Source organism: Sarcophilus harrisii, chromosome 4 (genome assembly GCF_902635505.1).
Source record: "Sarcophilus harrisii chromosome 4, mSarHar1.11, whole genome shotgun sequence".
NCBI lineage: Eukaryota > Metazoa > Chordata > Mammalia > Dasyuromorphia > Dasyuridae > Sarcophilus > Sarcophilus harrisii.
In genome coordinates, this window is record NC_045429.1 from 401,839,788 (window position 1) to 401,866,505 (window position 26,718).

Here is a 26,718-nt window from a genome sequence, read left to right on the forward strand (position 1 = left end):
TTTTGTTCAAGGTTATAAGAAAGCCACAGGAAGATATGGATTTCTCTCCATTCTGACTCATACCTTGGTCTACATTAGACTGGGGCTTTACTAATGGACTTTTCAACCAAACAGCTCTATAAATAGGTAAAGAATTATTGTTATATAAGACTCCATATTTCAATACTTTAGGGAGTTGTAATTTCACTGATGTAGCTAGCTTCTCCACTCATCCAAATCAGAACCTCTCTGATTTGGTAGATGGTCTAGAAGACACATTTATATAAAAATATAAAAATGGAGTGAGAAGAAACTTTCATATTATGAAACTCATAATATGTTTCATAATATGAAACTCTTCATATTATACTGCATTTTAAATTTTCACTAGGCCCTCCAATATGAAAATACCCAAATTAATCTTTTTTAGGGATAAATGCACATTTTAAGTCTATTTCAGCAATGCTTATTAAAGGATTTACTGGTAATGCTAAGTATAGAGCCAGACTAAAGCAGAGATACAGGGCTCAGGCTTTCAGACCATGTAGTAATTATGTTATTCATGTGTTTATCCTGATAGCCATATGGAGCTCTGTCACAATTCTGTTTGAAGTTACCTTTGTCTTATCCTGCTGGCCCCCGGCCAGGATACTGGGGAATTCAGTAGCTGAGCCTGAAGGTCTGAAGTGTAAATGAAAATACTATGCAAAATAAAACAGGGTAAAGGGACGGGAAGGGGGCAGGGTGAGGGAGAGCAAGATGAGAGTCACTATAGCTAGCATTCCATAAGTCTTTCTCTGCTGATGGGAAATAAAGCTGCTTTTTAATAAAGGAAAAGAAAAAAGGCAAATCAAGAACATTTTTTACCCTTCTTGTCCTTTTAGAGATTTAGTTATTTTTATTTTAAAAATTGGCCTTAAATTCAGAGTGGGATTTATCTCTTACTGTGTAATGATCCTTTTGTTTAATCTATCACCTATCTTTTCACCAAACGGATCGTTTTAGGTGAAGCATGAGTGAAATAAAAATGTTTATATAACACTTAAAGGTTGGTAAGGTACCTTACATACATCATATTACAATAGCCCCATGAGGAAGGTACTACAGGTATTATCTCCATTTTACAAATAAGGAAACTGAGGCTCAGAAAGGCTAAATGGATAGCCTATGATGAAAGCTAGGTGTCCAATTCCTATCTTCTTGACTGTCAAGTCTAGCATTCTACCATTAAATCTAAACATCAGACTGAAGTGACCATGATAATTTGAGGGTTTTGTATTGGCTCTCATGGGCATTCTGGAAGAAATCCCTGGTTGGACGAAGGGTGACAGTTTTTTTAGCCATCATTTCCTATGTCATAAAAGATTTTGTAACCTTCCTTGGTAGAGGGAGTGGAATAGCCTCAAAAGTGAAGTAAGAAATTCTGAAAATTTGAAATATGGTTTCATAGGTTCTAGAAAAAGCAAAGAAATAACCTGATCATTGTTTATTATTTTTGAAGTTTTTCTAAAATTGCTTGGGGTTGGAAGATTGACTCTGCTTAAACTGTACTATATTTGTATAGAATTAATCAGTGAATGTGTGGAACCTTATTAAATATTCCATTCACTACAATCTTACCCAGATTTTAAACTCTTCCTTTTTCTCTCTTCATTCCCTACTTTAGCCAGGTTCTCTCACTCATCTCCACCTTTGCAGTCCAGGATAGCTGGGCCTGAGCACTGGTGCTTGTTTTCAAGGGAATGATAGTTAAGCTAAAGTTTGACATGGTACAAGATTATGCTTCTCTAGCCTCCTTAATATCCTGCTACCCAGACCAAACCTGCCCAAGTCCTACTTTATCCTTCAGGTGTTATCTGTGTACTTGGATTCTACATCCTTTTCCTGTTATGACCTAAGTGCACTTATCCTCAATTTGAATTGCTCACCTTCCAGAATCAGTTCAGACTCATGTCTCATTTATCACTAATTTTTGCTTGTTGCATATTCTCAGTCCTGTTTCAACTGCCAAAGTCTTAACTGCTTATTATATATCCACAACTTGTTCTTGTCTATAGTCCTGGCCTGATATTAGAAAATTTCCTACTACTCAATTAAATTCCATAATTAGTTATTAATTAAATATCAATGATGCCTTTAAAACTGAACAGTAAAAAAAAAAAATTATCACTTTTCCCCTTTCTTTTCTTCTCTCCTCTCTTCTTTCTCTTGCCTCTTTACTAATCCTCTCTTCTCTTTTCCTTTTTCCTTTCCTTTCCTTTCCTTTCCTTTCCTTTCCTTTCCTTTCCTTTCCTTTCCTTTCCTTTCCTTTCCTTTCCTTTCCTTTCCTTTCCTTTTCCTTTCCTTTCCTTTCCTTTCCTTTCCTTTCCTTTCCTTTCCTTTCCTTTCCTTTTCCTTTCCTTTTCCTTTCCTTTTCCTTTCCTTTTCCTTTCCTTTTCCTTTCCTTTTCCTTTCCTTTCCTTTTCCTTTCCTTTTCCTTTCCTTTCCTTTCCTTTCCTTTCCTTGTTTCCTTTCCTTTCCTTTCCGTTTCCTTTTTCTTTCCTCTTTCTTTCCTTTCTTGGAAAAAGACATTAAAATATAATCACTGAAACTTTCTTTAATTTTATAATGAAATAATCTCTACTTTGAAGATATCTATTTGGAAAATATCTAAAACTTTGTGCATATTCAATGTGCAGAACGAATAGTCTGATATTTTAGGAGTTCCTGTGAGGAGAAAGGTATGGAAAGTCTGACTATGATTTATATTGTTTGCTGACTTCCTGAGGCAGTTTTCCCAATGCTGTTCCATTTTAGTCATATCTGAAACAAAGCTCCTTGGCTTTTTTTTAATAATCAGGACCCAACTTCTAACAAACCATGTGTAAAGCATTGTTGTTTGCCCTTTATGCTTAGTTTTTACATAATTTAATACCACCAATAAATTTTTCCTTAAGTCCCTCTTATCAAAAGTTCTGAATTTTTCTAGTTTAGTTCAATTTAAAAATAAATTGACTTGATCTAAAAAATTTATTATTTGCCAGTTTTGTTACAATCAATATCTCTATAACATAATTTGAGAAGCATTCTGGAATAAAGAATGGTGATGTCCATTGTCAGGAAGAACTGAATATTCATTGCATTGCTTATACTTATGAGATATGTGGCTCTAAGTAAGTCTCTTAACTTAGCTCCCCCTGAAATTCTCCAACACTATAAGTTACAAAAAAAATTGTGGGTCTGAAATTTAGAGAGAGGTGGTTTTGTTTGTTTGTTTTTAAAGAGTTCTCTAAAACAAAGAAATTGCAGAATCAGAAAAACTATGTTAAGTAATGTAATGAGAAGTAACAATGGGCCTGGGTCACATTCCATTTCTGACATACACTTAATGTGTGATCTGGGATAAGACACTTAGCTTCCCCGTTCTCATGGAACTTTCTAAGATTAAAATGGGGGGGGGGATTGCTTTTGGTGAAGAAATTCATCTTTCTGATGCTCTTTCTGATGATGAAATACAGGTCTGATCCAAAAAATTTCCTCAATATTATTAGATAATAATACATTGTATCTTATTATCAGCTTCTCTTCTAGAATGATTTTTTTTCTCAATGAATTCTTAATTTTTTTTTTTTGCTGGGGTAATTGAGGTTAAATGACTTGGGGGTCACACAGCTAGGAAGTATAAAGTGTCTGAGACCAGATTCAAACTCAAGTCCTCCTGATTTCAGGGCTGGTACTCTATCCACTGCATCATGCTCTAGCTGCCCCTTTTTTTCTTGGTTTGGTAGATAGCATTTGATTGTTATCCCTTACATAGTTCCTCCTGGCCTATACCACATTGGGCAGAATGCCTTATTCTATCATCCAAGTACAGTGAAATATATGATATTCCATAGCAAACATCTTTTGGGAATGTAATTATGTAGAGTTATAAAGTACAAAAAAAAAATCAATAACAAAACAAACAAAAAACAAAACACCAAAAGGAAATGCACAGTTTTTAATATTGGGATTCATTCTTATAGAGAGAATCACATTTTATTGCTATGTCTATTTTAAGCGCTTTTTCCCAAAAAATAGAAAACCTTTGTTCATTATACATTTGTCCGACTTTTTTTGTTGGCCCCCAAGACAGGGAAGAAAAAAAAATTAGAGACATGAAGCAGCCATGTGTCTGCCATTAATTCAGGGGGCAATCATTTAAGAAACAGTCCCACAGAACTGAGTGTGGACCATAACGTAACATTCTCACTCTTTATTGTTGTTTGTTTGCATTTTGTTTTCTTATTCATTTTCTTTCCTTTTTGATCTAATCTTTTCTGTACAGCAAGATAATTGTACAAGTATGTTTACACATATTGGAGCTAACATATCTTAACATGCATAACATATATTGAATTACTTGCCATCTAGGGAAGGGAGTTGGGGGAAGGAGGGGAAAATTTGGAACATAAGGCTATGCAAGTATCAATGTTGAAAAATTATCCATGCATATATTTTGAAAATAAAAAAAGTTTAATAATTAAAAAAAGTCTCACAGAGACCATAACTAGAGAAGAAAGGAGCACTAGCTGTAAGAGTTTCTGGCAAGAGAAAGATAAATAATTTGCATAAGGACCCTATGAGTTCAATTAAATATTTGTTATACTCTTGAATCCCAGGAAGGACCAGAGGCAGAGTCATTTCTGTGTTAGCATGATCAACAACAATGAGTCATCAGGATATGAGCAGATAGGTAGAATCAAGAGACCAAGGCCAAAGCTTAGTTCAAGAAGCCTAGAGAACAGGCAAGTTCTCTAGATACTGAGGGAAAAAGGAATTGAGTTTGAACCAAAACTTGTCCTTCTTTGTTACATTCAGTAAGTAGAAGATCCCTTATACATCCCTTTTTCCTGTTAAACCACAGGTCTGAATAGTATCCACTCAACACCTTGGCACTACCACCTGGTTCAGTATCAGAAACGGTTGTGGTTTGCTCAACAGAAATGATTCTAAAGAAGATGCATTATCATCTATTTTGCCACTGTACTTTAAGGACCAGTAGGCCTTTCCATTTGACTTGCAACTGAAATCTCATGCATTGTTTTTTCCTTTTAGAATGGGAGCTCACTAAAAGAAGGTGCTGTCTTCCTTTTCTATATGTATTCTCAATGCTCTGACCATAGAAATAATTCAATAAATGTCTTTCCATTCACTCAAACTCCACTGCCTTCTCAATCTAAATATTTATCAAATAATTATTATTTACTGTGTGCAAAGCACTGTATAAACCTCTGGGAAAACAGGGACAAAAATGAAACAATCCAACTTTTACATAGACAAAGAAGTGTAGCATAACTTTAGGAGTGAGAAAATACTAAATACTGGGAGAAGTAAGAAAGGTATCATAGAAGAGGGAAGCTCTGAGATGAACTATGAAGAGAAATGTGAATTTTGAGAGCTGTATATGAGATAATTCTTTCTAATTCTAGTTGATACCATAGACCAGGGGTCCTCAAACTTTTTAAATAGGGGGCCAGTCCCTCAGACTGTTGGAGGGCCAAACTATAGTAAAAACAAAAGCTTTGTTTTGTGGGCCTTTAAAGAAAGAAACTTCATAGCCCTGGGTGAGGGGGATAAACATCCTCAGCTGCCACATCTGGCCATAGTTTGAGGACCCCTGAATAGACAAATGCATGGACATGGGAAATGAAATATTGATTTCAGGTAACAGCTTGTAGTCCAATTTGTCTAGTACAAAAGTCTATACTGTCACAGGTTCTGGTAGGAATGGTGCTATGATCATTTGTAGCACTGGGCAGGCAAACACTGACATAAAGAGTCTTAGATAGCACCCTGATAGTCACACTCCACAGGTCTTGAACATGGTGCTTGACCCTTTGAATCACTATTTCCAATATCTCCAGATTAACACAGAAAAGCAAAGTATTATGTTATATGCCAAAGAACCTATTAGATCTTGGCTCTCCAACATATCCTTATGATACACATTGAAAATGTAGTTAAACCTGCATCTAAATCTATCTTATCAGACTCCATCCTTCCCAGAACTGACCCTTCAACACAGGGCAATCAATACCAGACAGACATCCAGTGAAAGAACATCTAGGTACATATATTGTTCCCAGCTTCTTACTGCACTAGAGAAAAGACACAAAAAAAGATACTAGAAGGAGATTTTTTTCTTGAGTAAAATAAACAATACAGTGATACCTTCTCATATCAACTATTACTCTCACTCTTTAAACAATCTGGATCACTTAAAAGTTGGCCTGCCTAATTCAGTCCACTGGAGAAATAGTTATCTTTCTGCATCCATAAATATCCCTAGTGGCACAAGCCTTTTGTACCACTGTAGTCATGGTATAATGTGGGACTATCCACATTTTGATTACAGTGCTAACATTCCTATTTCTATTCTCTCTATTGGTGCCAGATTTATTGACTTTAGTCCTACTACAGCTCAGAACCTGTGATCTTCTAGCCACTATGGGGTTGAGACTAGTGACAGTGGGTAAAAGTTTCCAAGAGGCAAAGTTAGGCTTGATTTAAAAGAAAAACTTTCTAAGCAGAACTATGTCAAATGGAAAGGGTGCTCTTTGAAATTAGTGACTTTCTCATCAAGTTTCTCAGTCAAGAGTCAACCATTTGTCAGGTCTGATGTAGAAGAGAGTCATATTCTGGTACAAGTTGGCCTGAGTCACTTCTGACATCCCTTCCAATTCAGAACTCCTTTGATTTGAAGGAACTTTGCATGAAATGCCTTAATGCCCCAAATCTCTATTATTGCTAGCTCTTAAAAATTACACAGAACTGACAATAAACTGAAATAACCGTTGAGAATGAAAAGAAAATTCTACCTTCCTGTGACATGAAAAGAAATGAGCCATTCTCAGAAAAATAATCAGTTCTTTGATTAATATACTTGTTCCTAGACTGACTAATGAATAGCATTTTTAGTTGGTTTGGCTTTTTCATTTTTTTTCAGTAGTGTTATCTACACCATCATGACACATGTAGCATTAGTACAACTTTGACTACATCCCTTTTGATGTTACCTAGTAAGTTTCAGTACTTTTAAATGTTTTTGCCTAGCATGCAGAAAAGGTGATTTTTTAAAATTTACTGCTTTTTTCCGGTATTATTATCCTATGCTAACACAATGAGTTTTCTCCATCTCACTAGACAGAATCAAATAAATTTTGATCTTGTTTTAACTTCTAATTAAAGCTTAAACCACCTCCTTGAATATAAAACACATGGAATAGTAGGAAGAGAGAATAAATCTCTCTGTCCCACATAGTATAAGCCAGGATGATGTATGTAAGGGCAAACAAGGAGTGGTAACTACTGAACCAAGAAGAAGGCAATAAAAATAGTATTAAATATTAAGAATCATTTGATTTACATGATTAAGAAGACTGATGTATGTAAAAAGAGTTTGAGAAAATACAGTAGCCGAGGCAGCTAGTTGGTGTAGTGGATAGAGCGCCTTCAAATCAGGAGGACTTGAGTTCAAATCTGACCTCAGACACTTAACATTTCCTAGCTGGGAGACCCTGGGTCACTTAACCCCAATTACCTCAACAACAAAAAAAGAAGAAAAGAAAGAAAGAAAATATGGTAGCCAATAAGAGGAAACAAAAAGGCATTAGGTTTAGAAAAGTTAATAATCCTATATAAAAATAGAGAAAGAAAGTGGAGAAATTTGTTCTTTCCTTAAAGGAAAGAGACATCTTGGAAAGTGAGAGAATCACCAAAAGATTTTAAAGGAATTAATCAAACCTGGAGTATTGGTGTATGCTTGCAACCTCTTTTACAGATAGAAGTGGAGGTTGGCGGATGACATGAGCTAGAGAGTTCTGGGCTACAAAAAAGGTTAAATTAAGTATCTGCATTATCTAATATCAGTGTGGTGGAGGTGACTGTGAGGAAGATGGTCAAATCAACTCAAGTTAGAAACAGCAAATCAAAATCCCCTTTCTGATGAGCAGTGAGATTGGGTTTTTGAATGGTCACTATTCTTTTAGCTTAGATGAAATAGTGAGACAATAAAAAAAAATAAAAGGAATTGATAATAATGAGAGTCAATGTTTATATGTTTATATAACACTTTACTATTTATATAGCATTATATAGATAGATAGATAGATCATCTTATTCAAGTTTCACAACAAATCTGTAAGGTAGTTACCTGTGTTGTTACTTTCCATACAGAGGATAAAATGAAACTCAGTGGGGTAAAATGACCTTACCATGATCACAAAGCTTCTAAATAAAAAAAAAAAAAATGTAAAACTGAACTCCATGGGCATAGCGTTATGCTACTAGATCCTTGGCAGCTAGGAAAAAACTCAGTTAAATTGTAATTCAATCTGTAATGTAAATTTGATAATAATCCTAGCAAGCTGCAAAGTCTTTGAATATGGGCCTAGTAATAGTTTTATGGGTCTTTTCCAAGAACTAGCCTTGTTAAGTTGGAATAACTTATTGTCAAAAGACTGGCCACTAGGGGATTTTTATTAGATATCTCTAAACCTGGGAAGGAATTTACCCATTATCTAATTCAGTGTCCTCCTTCAGAGGAGGAAGCTGAGACTCAAAGAGGAATAGGACCTACCCAAAGAATTCACAGTCAATTATGTCAGAGCTAGAACTTAATCATGGATGTCCTAAATTCTAGTCCACTCCACTCTACCAGATAGTTTTATCTTACCTTGGCCACTATATCCAGTTCCCTACCTCATCCAACAGAGTAGGTGAAAGCTGGTGAGACTGTGGAGCATAAGTCTGCTAGCCTGCTAAAGCACTTTTTCCTTAAGAAAAAAAATCCAATCTGGATATAAATTAGTTCATCACTCACCCAAGTCCAAATCCTACATCTTCAGTTCCTTGCAAAAAAGAAGCATTTGTTATCAATCAAAAGTAAAGAGAGGATGATTATTTTTTTAACCATAGTTAATTAAATACTGTGTACTAAGGTGTGAAGTAACTTCAGTACTCATCAGAAAAGATACTTACAACATTATAATTATGAAGTTATTTATTTAGGCAAACATTCACCTCTGACTTTTAGTATATCCGTCATTTATTAAAATTGTATTTTTCTTATTCAAATTAAATAAATAAGCATTTATTAAATGCCTACTATGTGCCAGGCTATAATATAAACAAAGACAAAAAAAAAAAACAATCCCTGTTCTCAAAAATTCATAGTCTAATGACTATGTACAAACTATGTACATACTATGTACAAACATATGGAAAACTATGTACAAACAATAAAGATGTAGACAGGATAAATTAAAGATAGTTAAAGTGGTAAAGCACTATGATTTAAATAGGACTAGAAAAAGCTTTTGTAGGAAATGGGATTATAGGTAAGACTTGAAGAAAACCAGAGAAGTCAGGAGGCAAAATGAAGGAGAAAATTCCAGGTATGGGTGACAGCCAATGAAAATGTTCTAAATTGGGAAATTGTATGCATTCTGTTAATAGCAAAAGAGCCACCAAAATGAATAGCTAAAAGGCTAGTATCACTGGAGTATAGAGAACATGGAGAGGAATAAGATACGAGAAAACTGGAAAAGGTAGGAAGGGTCTAAAGGATGGAAGTTTTTAAAAGCCAAACAAAGGATAATTTGAGGGTTGTGTAAATTCTTGAAGACTTCATTAAGTTTGTGATCTCATCTTTTCATTAGTGTAGATTATGATTTCTCCACATCTGCTCATTCTTATATGTGAGGTAGAGAACAATTGACTTGAAAAACAAATAAAGGAGAAATAAATTAATTATTAAACTTCTGAAACAAGGGTTTAAAAAAAAGCCTGGACATTATTTTTCTTTCTTTCTTTTAAAAAAATTTAATAATACCTTTTTATTTTTAAAATACATGCAAAAATAGTTTTCAACATTCATCCTTGCAAAATCTTGTGTTCCAATTTTTTCCCCTCCCTTTTCATTCTCCTCCCCTAGACAGCAAGTAATCCAATATAACTTAAAAATGTGCAATTCTTCTAAATATATTTCCACATTTATCATTCTGCACAAGCAAAATCAGTTCAAAAGGGAAAAAAAAGGAGAGAGCGAAAATCAAGGAAACAACAACAAAAAAGGTGAACATGCTATGTTGTGATCCACATCCAGTCCCCATAATCTTCTCACTGGATGCAGGTGACTTTCTCCATCACAAATTTATTGGAAATGGCCTGAATCACCTCATAATAGAAAAGATCCAAGTGCATCAGAGTTGATCATGACCTAACTTTGTTATTGCTGGGTACAATGTTCTCTTGGTTCTGCTCACATCACTTAGCATCAAGTTCATGTAAGCCTTTTTAGGCTTTTCTGAAATCAGCCTGCTTGTTACTTTTTATTCAACAGCAATATTCCATTGCATTCATATATTATAACTTATTTAGCCATTTTCCAATTGATGGGCATCCACTCAGTTTCCAGTTCCTTGCCATTACAAAAAGGGCTGCTATAGATATTTTTTGCACATGTGAACTAGACATTATTTTTCAAGAAATTATAAACAAAAATTGCCAAAAAAATTTTAGAACCAGAAGGCAAAACAATGATAGAAGGAATCCACATATCAAACCCTGAAAGAAAACCCAAAAGGAAGCCACTACTTCCATGTCAAAGAAAAAAAATTAGTGAAGGAATCCAAAAAGAAGCAGTTCATGTTCCAAGGAACTGTAGCAAAAATCACACAAGATTTACCTCCTTCTTTTATAATGGAAAGGATATCTTGGAATTTATTATTCAAAAAAGTAAAAATATAGGCTTACAACCAAGAATAACATCTCCAAAAGTTCATGTAATTTTATATAGGGGAAAAAGAAACTTTAATGGAATCAAGAATTTTCAAGAATTTCTGATAAAACTACCAAGATCTGAGTAGAAATTTTGGAGAACAAATATATGACTCAAGAGGAACCTAGAAATATTTTTTTTTTTAAATTGAGCAATTAGAAGGGTATGGGCATAGTCTGCTGAAAAAAGATAGGAGGGAATGAGATCAAAGGTACAAATCAAGGAATTAGGCTTAATGAGAAGGACTATCTCTTCATTAGAAACTAGAAGAAAGGAAGAATTAGTGGTCTCTAGTATGAGAGCAAAAGATGGGGTGGAAATAATGTGAGCCAGATAATAAACACAATGAGAAAGAAGAATGTTTAGGTCCTTCGTAGAAAATGGCCACAAGGATCTGAATTAAATTTGAATAGAATGAATTTCAAAAGAAGAAAAATGACTGAGTGAAGGCAATAGAGGAAGAATTCAGAATTAGCATTTGGGAATAAGGAGTATTGTATAATCCCACATCTGGGATCAGTGAATTGAAGGCTCTATGAGGAAGAGAAACTAGAACTGGAAAGGAAGGCCTGGGAAGTGATATCATCCAGAAGTTAGGTGTTAGTGAGATCCAGGAGATGAAAGGAGCATGAGAGAAAGGTAGCTATCACAAAGGGAAATGTGTTTATTATAGACACAGTACTTTCAAAGGCCTAGTGGGAAGTGTAAACAGAGAAGACTAGAATATTCAGGAGTTTGGGTGGGTATATCATATTTGAATAGAGATGATAGTGGAGATGGGAAGAGCTGGGAGTCAAAAGGGTAAGCTCCAGGGTGTGGTAAATTAGACTAAAAAGCTAATTTGATCTTGGGTTGCATGTAGAGTTAGAGACATAGTGGACTGGACTTATGATAGTTCTATAGCAACATCCCACATCGTGCCCCATCCAGTTGGGCCACATCCAGAGTAATTTCATAGTTTTCTTCAGTCACACATTTTAAGAAGGACATTGGTAAAATTGATAATGTTCAGAACAAGATAATCAGACTAGTGAAGGGCCTTGAGGTGATATCATATAAGACATTTTAGGGATATTTAACTTACAGAAAACTTAAAGGTATACGATAGATAACTTCAAATATTTGAAAGGATACCATGTGAAAGAGGAAGTGTATTTATTTGCTTTGCATCAGAAAGGAAAATCAGAAATAAGGCTGAAAGTTGCAAAGTAAAGAGTTGACATGAAGGAAAGATTCCTATACCATTTTTTCCAGAAATGGATAGGGCTTTCTCAGAAAGTGAGTTCTCCCTCATTGGCAGTCTTCAAGCAAAGGAAAGATGATTACTTCACATTATTGTGGAGGGCATCCTTGCTCAGATATGGGTTGGACTAGATGATCTTCTTCAACCATGAGATGTTTGTGATTCTGTGACACAAGATCCAGAGCTGGATCCTTCACATGAACTTTGTAGTAGCAGAAGCCCAAACATCAACCCAGTATTGCTATTATAAGAAAGACATTAAGCTCAGAAAAGTTAGGAGATACTCCAGTTAGTAAGTGAAAGTATTGTTCATCAAAATTCAATTTTTTTATGAACAAGTTTTAAAAACTAATAACTTTCTATAGAAGAAAAGCTTTTTACTGGTAAAAGTGTGTGCTGGTTGGTCAAAACACCACAATAGAAGTATGCATCTGGGACTATATTTTAGTGTATGTCACTGATATTCTTAACTCTCCCAGATAACTCAGGAATTGTCCTCTAGATTTACCCCCCCTCAAAAAAAAATTCCATTCAGAGAGGTCTGGAGGGACTTACATGAAGTAATGCTAAGTGAAATAAGCAGAACCAGGAGATTATTTTACACGGCAACAAGATTATATGATGATCATTCTGATGGATGTGGCTCTCTTTAACAATGAGATGATTCAAACCACTTCCAGTTGTTCAATGATGAAGAGAGCGATCTACAACCAGAGAGAGGACTGCGGGAACTAAATGTGGTTCACAACATAGCATTTTCACTCTTTTTGTTGTTGTTTGCTTGCATTTTATTTTGCTTCTCTCTCTCTTTTTTTTTTTTTTTACTGGTTTGATTTAATTTTGTGCAGCACGATAATTGTATAATTATGTTTGTATATATTTATTTAACATATTTCTACCATGTTTATTATATACTAGATTACTTGTCATCTAAGAGAGGGGATGGGGGGAGGAGGGGAAAATTGGAACACAAGGTTTTTCAAGGGCTAATGTTGAAGAATTATTCATGCATATGTTTTGAAAAATAAAAAAAAATTAATAAAAAATCCACACAGTGTTTTGTTTTAGGGCCTGAATTTTGATTGACATAGAGATTTGAAGCAAGTATTGAAATAAATTATTTGTCAGTAGTCTATAAAGAACAGAACAAATAAAAATAGAAAAATTTGACTGGGGATGGTCCCATCTCCATGTCTAAATGCCATTTTGTTTTGTATATGAGGATCTGTACCTGATACAGGGGATAGAGGAATCAAGGAGGGATGAGCAGGGAATTGGACCTATACTGCAATCATTTGGGGAATATCTGCTCTTCTAATGCAGTTCAGCTCTCCCTCCTGGGACACAGAAAGATCCAATAATTTGCCTACAGTTACTGGACCAATGTGTGTCAGCTTGAATGCCAGTCTTCCTGAGAGGTAAGCTGATTTTCTGTTCTCAATATATTTTCACTTCCTCCTACATCAACTAATATACTTAAATCCAAGTATGAACTGAGATCACTATAGGGCACTGTAGCCGATGAATTCAGGCTCTAAGACAAAACAGTAAGTTATGATATCTCTTTTCAAAATTTAAAAATATTTCTTTTATTCACATAGAGTTATGTGCATGTTATGTGAACATAGTTACAGTTGTTCAGAAAGTATTTGTCAAATGACAAGGTTTTCTGGTATAAAGTATATGCTATTGCTCAGATGTCAAATGTCCACACAAGTTGGTATTCACGAGACACCTTGTTATCACTTCTTCCCAAGATAATACACTGTTAAGTTGGTAGTATTTTTGGATAACTCATTAACCTGGATGGGTTTTTTTTTAGTTGTTGTTAATGTATCTGTGCACACCACATCCCCTAGGTCAGATTACATTGCCTTTTTGAGAGAAGGGAGAGAAACCTTTGCTACTTGTTATGTCCCACACAGTTATTTTCGACATTTAACTAAGTGACTTAGGAGCTTCAGCAGGGCTTTGCTCTCAGCATCAGCCTTCCATGCAGCCAGTGGCAACATGGTTTATAATAAATTGATAGCAGATAAAAGTTGACCCATCATCTTCCAGACAAGAGTGATGTGGGACATGGCAGATTGTACCATCCTGAATCATAAACCATTATTTCCTTTCAGAAAACAACTCCAACAGCATCACAAGAATGGAATCTTGCTATCTTTTGGCATCTGGGAATATCCTACAAGCTACAACTAAATTTACTTTTCCTACCCAACTGTTTTATCTGGTTTTCATTTTTGCAACCGTAATTTTCAAAAGTTTGTTCTCTAGGTCTTTATCTCAGATTTGAGATCTTTATTATAAAGTGAATATTTCTTGTACTACTCACTTTATCTTAGGTTTCTTTGTATGGGGTCACTTGAACAGTTTCTTCTTTTTCAGGGGAAAAAAATTCTAACCCTCTTGAAACTACCGTGTAAAAGGAAAGTAAAAATGAGAAAGTTTCTTAATCTCTTGATACTAAGTGTCAGTTGGCCCTGCAATAAGGATATGAGTCGTTCTGCCTCAAATACTAATTTTGGTTGCAAGCAAAGGAGAGGAAAGAAAGAAAATTAAAAACCAAACTCCTCCTGGAGCTTCAATTTAGGGTTTCCTCATATACCTGTTAACAAAGCTTAGTTTTTTGGAAATGATGGTAATAGTACAGAACCATAAAGTGTCAGTTTGCCCAAGGTACTGATATTCCTCACATGAAGCATCATTTCTTTTTCTTCTCCTTTCTGTCTCTGTCTCTCTGTCTTTCTGTCTTTCTCTCTATTCTCTTTCTCCCTCATATAGAAATTTTTTCTGCCTTGTCTGTCATTATATATTCAGAGTTGAAATGGCCCTTAGCTATCACCTAATCATACCCCCCCACACACACACCCATTTTACAGATGAGAAAACTGAGTTCTGGAAAGGTTAAGTGATTTGTATAAACTCACAAAGATAGTAAATGGCCAAATCAAAATTTGAATCCAAGTCCATGGACTTAAGGAAAGCAAGGCATTCCACTATACCATGATACCTTAAGAAGTAGAAAATTACCACCAAACATAATACTCTCTGAAGTTCCAGAAGTGTAGCTCAAGGGCACCACCCATTATTTATCATCTTCTATCATATGAGCATTAGTTCTTATGCTCCTTCACCAGCCCCCTTGCTATATTGATCCTTATCCTTCCCCCAACTCATCACATATACTTTGTAATAAATAGATCCTGGTATAGAGGTAAGTTAAGTACAGCATATTTAAAAAGAATCTCATGCCTTTCTCTGGAACATGGAGCTCACCAGTAGAATGGAAGTCTAAATTGAAACAATAAATTGGGAAAGAGGAGAGAGTAAACAAAATGTGGAAGGGTGAGGTTTTCACTGATGGGTGATTAGCCAAGCAGTTTCCTGTCTACCCAGCTAAGACTGATGTTTTTATGTTCTCACATGTCAGTTTTTTACCATAACCCTTGAAAAGTGGTTTGTGAGTATAAGGACATCTGAGATCATGTAGTTGAGGAATATTAATAATTAACATGTAAAGTACCTGTCTATTTCCAAACATCAATAAGAAATTGACAATTTAAAAGTGAGTATCAATTAACTCACTCATGAAATCTAAAATAGTACATCTGTTAAACAATAAAAGCATGATTTGCATCATAGTCATAGTTTATATATATATATATATATATTTTTTTTTTTTTCTGAAACATTTGGAGTTAAGTGACTTCCCTAGGGTCACACAACTAGTAAATGTTAAGTGTCTGCAACCAGATTTGAACTCAGGTCCTCCTGACTTAAAGGGCTGGTCCTCTATCCACTGCACCACCTAGCTGCCCCCATTGTTTTATTTTCTTAAAATTTCAAATTATATAATTTGAAATATAATTTCTAACCCTAAGGTACAAAGACAAAACCAAATCAATGTCCTTTTAAAAATCTAATTTTAAGTTGTAATACAACAGCTTATGATGGGTTATTATTCAGTTCAATTAAACAAATATTTTATTAAATGCCTACTGTATTCCAGGCACAACATCCTGGTCTAGGTTCTAGAGATATCAAGTTAAAAGACAATTCCTGCCCTTGGAGTGCTTACATCGTACTGGGAAAATATTTTGAAGGCATATTGAACTTGGTCAGCAATGATGATGAATGTTGTTAATTGATATCTTATCTCCCCAACTAGAATATTAATATCTTGATCATAAGATATATCTCTCTGTCTATTTCTCTTGTCTCACCCACAATGTAGAGCAGAAAATCTGTACTCAGTAGAGAATTGTCCATTCACTGATCAATTGATTCTGAAGATAAAATGTATAGAATTTACAGTCTGAAGAGGCAGTGAGTAGGCTTGTGTGTCTGTCTACCTTGGAAGGTTCTTATCTACACTACTGAGCATACTCAGCTCCTAAATCCCTTGCAACAGAGTGGTTACCATCACTGAGTAACTTGATAAGTTTTCACCACTCCTTAAAGGTATTTTTTCTCATTGATTTCTTCTTTCCCAAGATATATTCTCATTGAAATATACCTCACTGCTTTTCCCTTTGCATAATTTGCTGAGGTTAAAAGGTATCACATTTTTTTTCCTCACTACAGCCCTTTGAGGGAAACAGTAAAAATCCTGCTTATCTCCATTTTATAGAAAAGAAGACCAAAGCTCACTTATACTGGATAAATAACTGGTGAAAAGTCCCTTAATTTAAGTAAGCAGAACCCAAAGTCCCTGGCCCCAAATAAAGATAAAGTCAGATTATTGACGAGTTAAATGACAAAAGAAATTGAGATTTACTGTACAAGTCAAAAGGGACCAATAATAGAAACTTGTGTGTGTGTATAGGGATGTTAATGAAATCTTTTTGGTCTTGATCTGTAATTTTACTGATAGAGTAATTATTTCTATTAAGAAGATTGCACCACATCTGTAGCAGAAAATTACCTGAGCCACTAAGAGTTTGAACAAATTGCCCAGGTATATACTGCCAGGCTGGACAACTCTCCATTAACCTCTCTTTATTCATTATAGCTCATATTTATGGAGCATTTTAAAGTTTACAAAATACTTTCCTTAATGTGAGCCAGATACAAAGGTATTGGATTTGTTATTATTCCATTTTTAAGACACAGAAAATGGTTAAGTTTCCAGGCCAGTAGGCCCAGGGTTGGAGTTTGAGGGAAAATGGAATGAAATCAAAGACACTTAAATAGACATCTGGGGGTAAGGAGATAAAGGGGTTTAAGGTTTCTTCCTGGCATAAATTATGAAGGAAACTTCTCAGTGAAGATAGATTTCCTGTCATTCCTTTCTTATATTTTAAGGGCTTCTGGATACTAGAGGAGGTCTGAAGTCCATTTCAGCTAAAATATTCTAATACTATAGTCATGTAGACTCTGAACTTGAAATCAACCTTTTGGAAGGGTTTTTTTTTTTTTTCCTCCAAAAAAAAAAGTTTCTTTTTATGTTCTACTCCTTCTTATTTATCCCTTAGAAACTTTTGGCTGGTCAAAGATCTCATAGATGACACATAAATGGTGACTCTTTGGCTAAAGAGATGATTGCTTCATCTACTAGAGGTTTACCCAAATAATGAGTTTTATGGATACTTTCATCATCATAGGAACTGAGAAGTCCTCAAAGACTAATGTTAGGACAGGGGAAAGTAAGAGTAAAGGAGGTGGGAGGAGAGAAAGTATCAGTTTCGGGGGATTTCCTGTCTTCTTGCCCTCTACTTTCTACTTTGCTACAGTCAATTCTATAATTACAATGGTTTTCTTATGATTATGAGTCCCCCCAAAAAATTACATCATGATTTTGCCTAGGGTAAGAACAAAATAGGTTCCTAAAAGTTCCCTGAAAACTGTGAATTTAAATTCTTTGATTATTTACTTCTTTCATTGGCATCTTATTCCATCTCCCCCTTTTTTATATTCAGGATGTGTTTAAGAGACTTGACACAAACTAAACCGCTCTTCCCAAATTCAATTATATTTTTCCCCCAATATGTGATATAGCTAATTAAAACATCTTATTTCCCCCCCCCCCATCAGGTCTTTGTTTTGTTTTTATTTTTGCTTTCTGATTAAAAAAAAAAAAGATATGGACTTCTTAAAATCCATGAATATCAACAAGAAGATCATACATCTCATCTACCCCTTGTGGAGAAGATAGCTTAAAATCATTTGTATAGATAATCTATACAAATCTGTATTCATTATTGTAAAAATAAAGGATATTTCCTACATGGCCTTTTCTTCCTTGGATGCTTTCAGAAAACTAATAGTTTTCATTAAATAGTAACAAAGTGCCTTGCAGAGAATAGAGTATTAATACTTGTGGTTCTGATATAGATGGACATAAAATGCCATTTAATTCTGTCGATTTGAAAATAATTCATAAGATAAATTAGACAATAAAGACTATAGATTTTAGAGCTATTAGAGATCTTAGTGGGGTAGGTCAGTAGTTCAGAGGATAAAGCACCTTACCTAGAGTTAGGAAGACCTGAATTCAAATCCGACCAAAGACATATACTAGTTGTGTGACCCCAGGCAAGTCATTTAACCTTCTTTGCCTCAGTTTCCCCATCTGTGAAATGATCTTGAGAAGCAAATAGCTGAAAACCCCAAATGAGGTCAGGCAAACTCAGACATGACTGAAATGACTGAATAATAACCACAAAAGAGATCTTGGTGATCATCAAATCTAATCATTTTATAGAAAAGTGGCTGAGGTAGCTATTTACCCAATATCACACAAGTACCACAGCCCTGATCTATCAATCAGTCAGCAAATGTTTATTAAATATCTACTATGAGGCTAGCCACTATGCTAAGCACTGAGAATATGAGGATAAAAAGAAAAAAAAAAAAAAACCCTGAACTCTAGCTTACATTCTAGCACTCACACCAAAGAAAGTTCAAATTATTGATATAATGACTTACAGTTTTCATAGAATCATAAAACGTTAGACTTGAAAAAGAGCTCAGCAGTCGATGATTACCTAACCATTATCATTACTAACCATTAATTTATGACCCTAGACATGGATATGTCTACATTATCTTTGACAACTGATAATCTAGTTTCTGCTTAAATACATCTGGTTTCAGGAAACTCACTACTTCACAGAGACTAGCCCATTTTATTTTCAGATAGCTCTGATAGAAAGTTCTTCCTTCTCTGAGCCGAATTTTTCATCCCTGTAATTTATACCATATATTCCATTTATGCCTTTTGGACCCACATAGAGCAAACAAAGATAACTTTTCTTCCACAGGATAGCCCTTCAAATATTTGCTAGTAAGCTGGGTATAGTGGCAAATGGCTGTGAGATGAGGAGATAATTATTAAATGTTTGCTGACTGGTAGGTCATTCACATCCCAAATTTCTCTCTGTGCCAGAGTAGGACATTTTCATGAGTTGTATGGCCAAAGCAATCAATATATGTTGGCTAGTCTTCAGGTGATGAGCCTTTTCAAACTTAACTAGACCAGTTTTTAGACAACAGACACTCAGTCCATTGCCAGACCATATTCTAATCCTCTCCAGTTTTGTAGAATCTGTCAGAAGCTGTGCTCAGTTGATAGAACCTCCAAGAACCCAACAGGCTCAATAAAAGTTGAACAAATGTTTGCTAAACTAAAGTTAACTGGTCATCTGGTGGTAGAGTGGAAAGAACACTCATTTGGGAATCAGAACACTTGGGTTGAAGGTCTAGTTGTGTCACTTACCAACTCTGTGACTATGAATTAGTCACTTGATTTCTCGTCAGTCCCTAAATTGGTATTACAATACTTGCACTAGTTACTTCACAGGATTATTTTAATGATTAAATGGGAATAACCAAAGGATACCGTATGCATATGGTATTCATTATTATTTATTTATTATTTAGCCCTGGCATTAGTTTGCGTTTTGACTTTAGGGAGAAGTTTCTTAACATTATTGAGTCACCATTTCCTCATCAATGGAAACACAAAATTGCGTGGCTGATAATATATTTATGATAGAGATTTATTTATTCTATTTTATTCATTTTGGGAGGTCATTGGATTAATAAAGAGATTCCAGATATTCATTGTGGAAATTAGGATATATAACTCATCAAAAAGATTAGTGAATTGAATTGAGGGGATGTTAAACCATCAAAGTTATAGTTAAAGAATGATTTACTGGGCGACTAAATGATGTCAAAATCCCCTTTCTCGGAAGTCTAAAAAATCAGAAATAAGTACTTGAATTTGTTTTTATAAGTTCTCTTCCTGCCTTCATGAGAAAAAGATAAATGACAAGCAAAAAGGCTAACAATAAGATTATGGTTTAAAATAACACAAAATTCCAGGAGATGAACTTGAGTCATCATCATCAAATATTTAGAAAATATCTGCATTGCATTTACCACTAATTGCATGGCCTTTGGGAAAATTATTTTACATAAATTTCTTATCTATAAAAGGACTTATTGTTGTTGAATCACCTTTTCAATTATTTTTAACTCTTTGTGATCCCATTTGGGGTTCTCTTGACAAAGGTATTGGAGTGGTTTGCCATTTTCTTTTCTAGTTCATTTTACAAATGAGGAAGCTGAGATGTGATTTGTCCAGGGCGACATAGCTAGTAAGTATCAGATACCAGGACGCGGAAAGATGAGGTTTCCTGATTCCAGGTCCAGTACTCTATACACTATACTATCTAGCTGCCTGATCCAAGGACAGGATTAAGGTAACTTATTGATAAAATCTCTGCATCTTGTACATCCTCTTTTACTGTAGAGCACTATCCTCTATCTAGAAGGTCAAGGGGACAGTTAAACCACAGGTCCTGCCCCTAAAGGGTTTATAGTTTAGTTGTAAAAACAGCATCCACATATAAAAATAATAATAAAGGATCAGACCACATTAAACCAGATTTCCATAAATCAATTCAACAGCACTTATTAGGTATCTACCATATGATGGAGATAAAGACAAACAATAAGAAGTCCTATTTTCTCAGTACAGAAATGTACTATAATACCAATGTAGATTGCAGTATATTTATAACTTAATAGCTTCTTAGGAAAGTACCTTAAAACAAAGTGATTTAGTTTTGAACACACAGTTAGTAAGCATCAGACCTGGGACTTGAAACAAAATGTTTCTAGCTCTCAGTTCAGCGCTGAATTCATTATATCATGTTGTATCTTATGCAGGATAGTCCTATAAGAATGTTTATAATGATGATACCATAAATTTCTAAGTACCTTCTGAGTCATTCAAGGAAGATTGATTTGTACATGACTGAGATATTTTTAAAAGTTATTAATTTTAGAAATATATATTTAATAAAACACACAGTTGGGTTATAAGAAATAAATACTCCAAGTGCTATAAGAGTATCCATGATATATTTAAAGAACTGGAAAGAAGCCTCTAGCACTTTGGGTAGGACTTTTATGACATAATTATAAAAAGATGTAGACAAGAATTTAGCAGGATAAGGTGTACATAGGTTGTGATCAGTACCAGTAGAGGGAGTACTCATGCCAATGAGATTACACAATTTATATGTTAATCTTTATGGATAAGAGTCATGTTTGTTCAGTACTCAAGGAAGCCAATATGAATAAAAAAGTGGTCCTGAAGATGATCTGGCAGCTGAGGAGAACGTTCCTGATGCATTAGGAGTTTGTTCATGCTAAGATCAATTTTGGTTGCAGAGGGCAAAATTGAAGAGGTAGAATTCTACTGGGAGAAGTTACTAAGAAGTAGATTTTCAATTTCAAAGAGGGAAACAACATCTAAACATTTGTGCTTTCAAAGCTGAATTGACTGCTACAATAGGTGGTGACTACTAAAGGTCTTCCATCAGAAGTAGATTCATAATTTGTCCTAAATGTTGTAGAGGGAATACCTGATTCAGGTATGAAATAGACCAGATGACCTGCTGGGTCCCTTCCAACTCTGAGATTTTTTAATTCTATCCCACCCATAGGCATTTCCTGGTTGTCTGGAAACATTACTCTGGCAGCATTCCCCTCCTTTGCTCCCATAGTTATCCCTCTGAAACTATGTTTGAACTATCTATAAATAGCTAAGTCCAGCTCCTCAACAGATTTCATCTGTGTCAGCTACGTCCCTAATAGCAAATGGCCAAAGTCTCGAATGGTGAATTCTTGGAGCACAGCCATTCCCCAAGCATCAAACCCTTATTCCTTATAAACCAGCTTCATGGGATGGCAAAAGAAAAAGCAAAAAACAAAAAAACAAAAAATAAAAGAAATCAGAAGACTGAAACAAAAGGCTTTGGCCTGTAACAGGGAGCTGGATAAAGACAAGAAAAGTTCTTTTCAAGGTTACCACTGTTAATTTGCTCTCAAAACGACGTAACATAGCTGTTCCTAGTCCTAAAATGTCAACAGTGGAGAGGGGAAACTGGCAAGAACAAAAAGCAGAGATAAGGTTTGAGAACAGTTTGAAACAAAATACCATATCTGGGTAGAGCAGTTCTCTGCTATCACCCATCATCTAAGGAATTAGTACATGCCAGTGATGCAAGTTAACATTGATTCCATTAGTCACAACCGAACACCTAGTAATACCACCCATAATGCCATTTGTTTAGAAAACTGTCTGGATGTGACCATCCTGGTTGACCAGGAATTAGGGTGTAGAAAGCTTCCTCAAAAGTCTTACAGTATTAGGTTCACATACTTTTCATGCCTTCCCCTCAGCTGGGAAATAACCCTCAGAACCAACATGAAGGATGTCCATTTTTATATTAAACTACCCACTTAATTGATGATTTCAAAAGTTTTTTTTAATCATGATTAAAAAACAAAAATTGGGTCACTTAACCCACCAAAATGTATATATTTATTTTCATATGCTACTCCACTAATAACTATATGTATTATAATACATCAAAATTAAATATTGAAAAGGATGAAAAAAAAGTATTCTTTAATACTGGAGTCCATAGGGAACCACTAGAGTTGAATAGAAAAGTGATAAGATTAGACTTGTACTTTAGGAAATTACTTTGGCAGCTGTGGGGAGAATGGATTGGAGAGGGGAAATACTGGAGGCAGGGAGATTAATTCAAAGGCCATAGTCTAGCTGAGTTAGAATGAAAGCTTGAGCAAAGGCTATTTGAATAGAGAGGAGAAGGATGGATGGAAGACTGAGAGTGAAGATGGAAATGACAAGATTTGGAACTTAATTGAAGTGTTTGAAGAAAACACCAGATAAACCTCATAATTGGAAGGATGTTGTGATCTTTGACAATAATAGGGAAATAAAAAAAAAAATAATTGTAACTTTTTATTGACAGAACCCATGCCTGGCTAATTTTTTACAACATTATCCTTTGCACTCACTTCTGTTCTGGTTTTTCCTCTCCCTCCCTTCACCCCCTCCCCCAGATGGCAAGCAGTCCTATACAAATTAAATATGTCACGGTATATCCTAGATACAATATATGTGTGCAGAACTGAACAGTTCTCTTGTTGCACAGGAAGAATTGGATTCAGAAAGTAAAAATAACCTGGGAAAAAAAAACAAAAATGCAAACAGTTTACATTCATTTCCCAGTGTTCTTTCTTTGGGTGTAGCTGCTTCTGTCCATCATTGATCAACTGAAACTGAGTTAGGTCTCTTTGTCAAAGAAATCCACTTCCATCAGAATACATCTTCATACAGTATCGTTGTTGAAGAATATAATGATCTCCTGGTTCTGCTCATTTCACTTAGCATCAGTTCATGAATTCTCTCCAACCCTCTCTGTATCCATCCTGCTGGTCATTTCTTACAGAACAATAATATTCCATAACATTCATATACCACAGTTTACCCAACCATTCTCCAATTGATGGGCATCCATTCATTTTCCAGTTTCTAGACACTACAAACAGGGCTGCCACAAACATTTTGGCACATACAGATACCATTCCTTTCTTTAGTATCTCTTTTGGGTAGAAGCCCAGTAGAAACACTGCTGGATCAAAGGGTATGCACAGTTTGATAACTTTTTGGGCATAATTCCAGATTGCTCTCCAGAATGACTAGATTTGTTCACAACTCCTCCAACAATGCATTAGTGTCCCAGTTTTCCTGCAAGCCCTCCAACATTCATCATTATTTTTTCCTGTCATCTTAGCCAATCTGACAGGTGTGTGTATCTCTGACAGGTGTATCTCAGAGTTGTCTTAATTTGCATTTCTCTGATCAAGAGTGATTTGGAACACTCTTTCATATGAGTGTTAATAGTTTCAATTTCATCATCTGAGAATTGTCTGTTCATATCCTTTGACCATTTATCAATTGGAGAATGGCTTGATTTCTTAAAAATTAGAGGCAATTCTCTATATATTTTGAAAATGAGGCCTTTATCAGAACCTTTAACTGTGAAAATGTTTTAATAATAGGGAAATTTGAAAAAGGCATATGGGAGTGGGTAGGGGGAAAGATAATGTAAGGAGATATGCGATGAAGTTTGCAAACTACTTATTACTTATTATTGTTCATCCAATGCCTCCCACCAAAAACAAAAGGGGCTTGCTACCTTGGAGCAAAGAGTTACCATGATTGTAATAATAGCTAGTTTTTATATAGCAATTACTATGTGCCAGGCATAGTGCTAAATACTTTAAATTTTTTTATCTCATTAGATCTTCTAATTATCTCTATTTTATAGTTGAGGAAACTGAGAACAGAAGTTAATTGACTTGTCAGGATCACACAGATAGTAAGTGTCCAAGGCCGGTTTGCAATTCAAGTCTTCTGGCTTTCAATCCACTGGTAACACCTAGTCCATGAGATGATTTGGGAGGCAGGGGCTAAACATGGAGACAGGTTTTTTTTCCCCCCTCCCAAGTGGTACCTATACATGCAGCTGCTGTGGTGAGTTCCTGGATTGGGGATAGCTTATGACAGTCCTGAGGGATCAATACTTGACTCAGAACAGAAGTTGGCTGCTTATACATCAGAGAAAGGGGGACAGAGTAGGGATAATATTGAGGGATTATGGATGAAAAGTGGTTATATGAGAGACAAATTCCATTATCAGTTATGTTGGGGAGAATGGCATGTGACCCATCATCAACTCTCGTTAACTGATCACACAAACATGTTTTTCACTTTGGAGACTTACCTGCAATAAGGAATCAATGAATGTCATGTATGCTGATAAGTGTATTTAAACATATTCATATAATACATGGTGATGCAATGGGTAGAGTTCCAGGAAAACTCCTCTTTCTGAGTTCAAATCAGATATCAGATAATTATTAGCTGTATGATCCTGAGCAAGTCACTTAACCCTATTTGTCCCAGTTTCCCCATTTGTAAAGGGACCTGCAGAAGAAAATGGTAAGCCACTCCAATACTTTGCTAAGAAAATTCCAAATGGTGTCACAGAGTTAAACCAGACTGAAAAAATGGTTAATAATAATGTAACACATATAAAATAGACTGATTTTTTTTTTTTTTTTTTTTTTTTTTTTTTTGTGGAGCAGGGAAGATTTGGGCCTATGATTTAACTGGATTAGGCAACTCCTAGTATCAAAACTGACAACAATGTAGGTGGGCAACTCCTTTGTAATTTCTATTCTTAAACAGTTGCTTAGAGACACTGCTGGGCTACTTGACTTATTCATGATCATAAAACTACAGCAAAGATAGGACTTGAATTCAGAACTTCCTTACTCTGAGGCCAAAACAATACACTATAACATTTTCTTGTTTTACATGTGAGATATACACACATACATTCACATTTATGTATGTATATATATGTATGTGTTTATATGTATATATATATAGTCTCATATTTATATATACACACATATGTGCCTGTATTTATATTTTTAAATGCATTATACAATATATAATGTATGCTACATAATGGTAGCTTCATCTATATACAGTTATTAAGGAAAGAGATTTTTTTCTATTTTGTATCATTTTCAAGTTAGGAGATTTGCAAAATGTGTTTTAGTAACAGGAGATATATTTGGCACAGTGTCTGACACAAAGGAAGAACTTAATAATTGCTTATTGATTGTTTGATTGCCTAGAAAATCAGTCCATTAGAATTGCTTTGTTTTTCCAAAAGAGAATTGGTTTGGGTAAAAGAACCAACATTTTTTCAAAAACAGATGTATGGAGAAAGTATTTGAATACATCACTAACTGTTTTCCAAGATGTGAATGTCTGGATAGTATTTGGAAGAAAATAAAACATCTTTAAGTTAGACTATTTTAGTTCTTTATAAAAACATAGCTTTAAAATTTTATTTCCCAATCTTTTCATATTACAAGGCCTTTGGGATTTTTTAATGTCTGAAAAATTGAGCTGTTGGGTGCTTATGTATTCTCTTTCTTATACAAATTCATTTTCTAATTCAGTAATATAATAAGGACTTAGTTTCAGCCAACCATGTGAGAACTTGGGATGCAACTTCTGGCCATGTATGACTCAGGACCAGAGGGTGTGCACTTAAAGTTGATGTACCCCTTTATTGGCTGCTGAACTGCAGGAACTTATTACTGAGTGCTCTTTTTAAGAGGTGACAATTTCTATTTAAGGCTCATTTAGCTACAGTTCTCCCCCTTATGTCAAATATTGTGATTTCTACTTTGATGTTCTTTCTTTTCATCGCCTTTTTATAAAACATGGACTAAACAAGACAAATGTGCACCTAGATGCCTGTCAACCTTTTCAGCA

General features: G+C 35.0%; 1 long non-coding RNA gene across 1 annotated transcript in view; it reads left to right on the forward strand.

The window, feature by feature from the left end:
* LOC116423394 overlaps window positions 1–15,700 on the forward strand; it is a 38,821-nt gene extending 23,121 nt beyond the window's left edge. Inside the window, exons 3-4 of the long non-coding RNA XR_004233994.1 lie at window positions 13,347–13,441; window positions 14,150–15,700. This is a non-coding gene — a long non-coding RNA (uncharacterized LOC116423394). The remainder of the gene's footprint in view (window positions 1–13,346; window positions 13,442–14,149) is intronic.
* The last annotated feature ends 11,018 nt before the right edge of the window (window positions 15,701–26,718 follow it).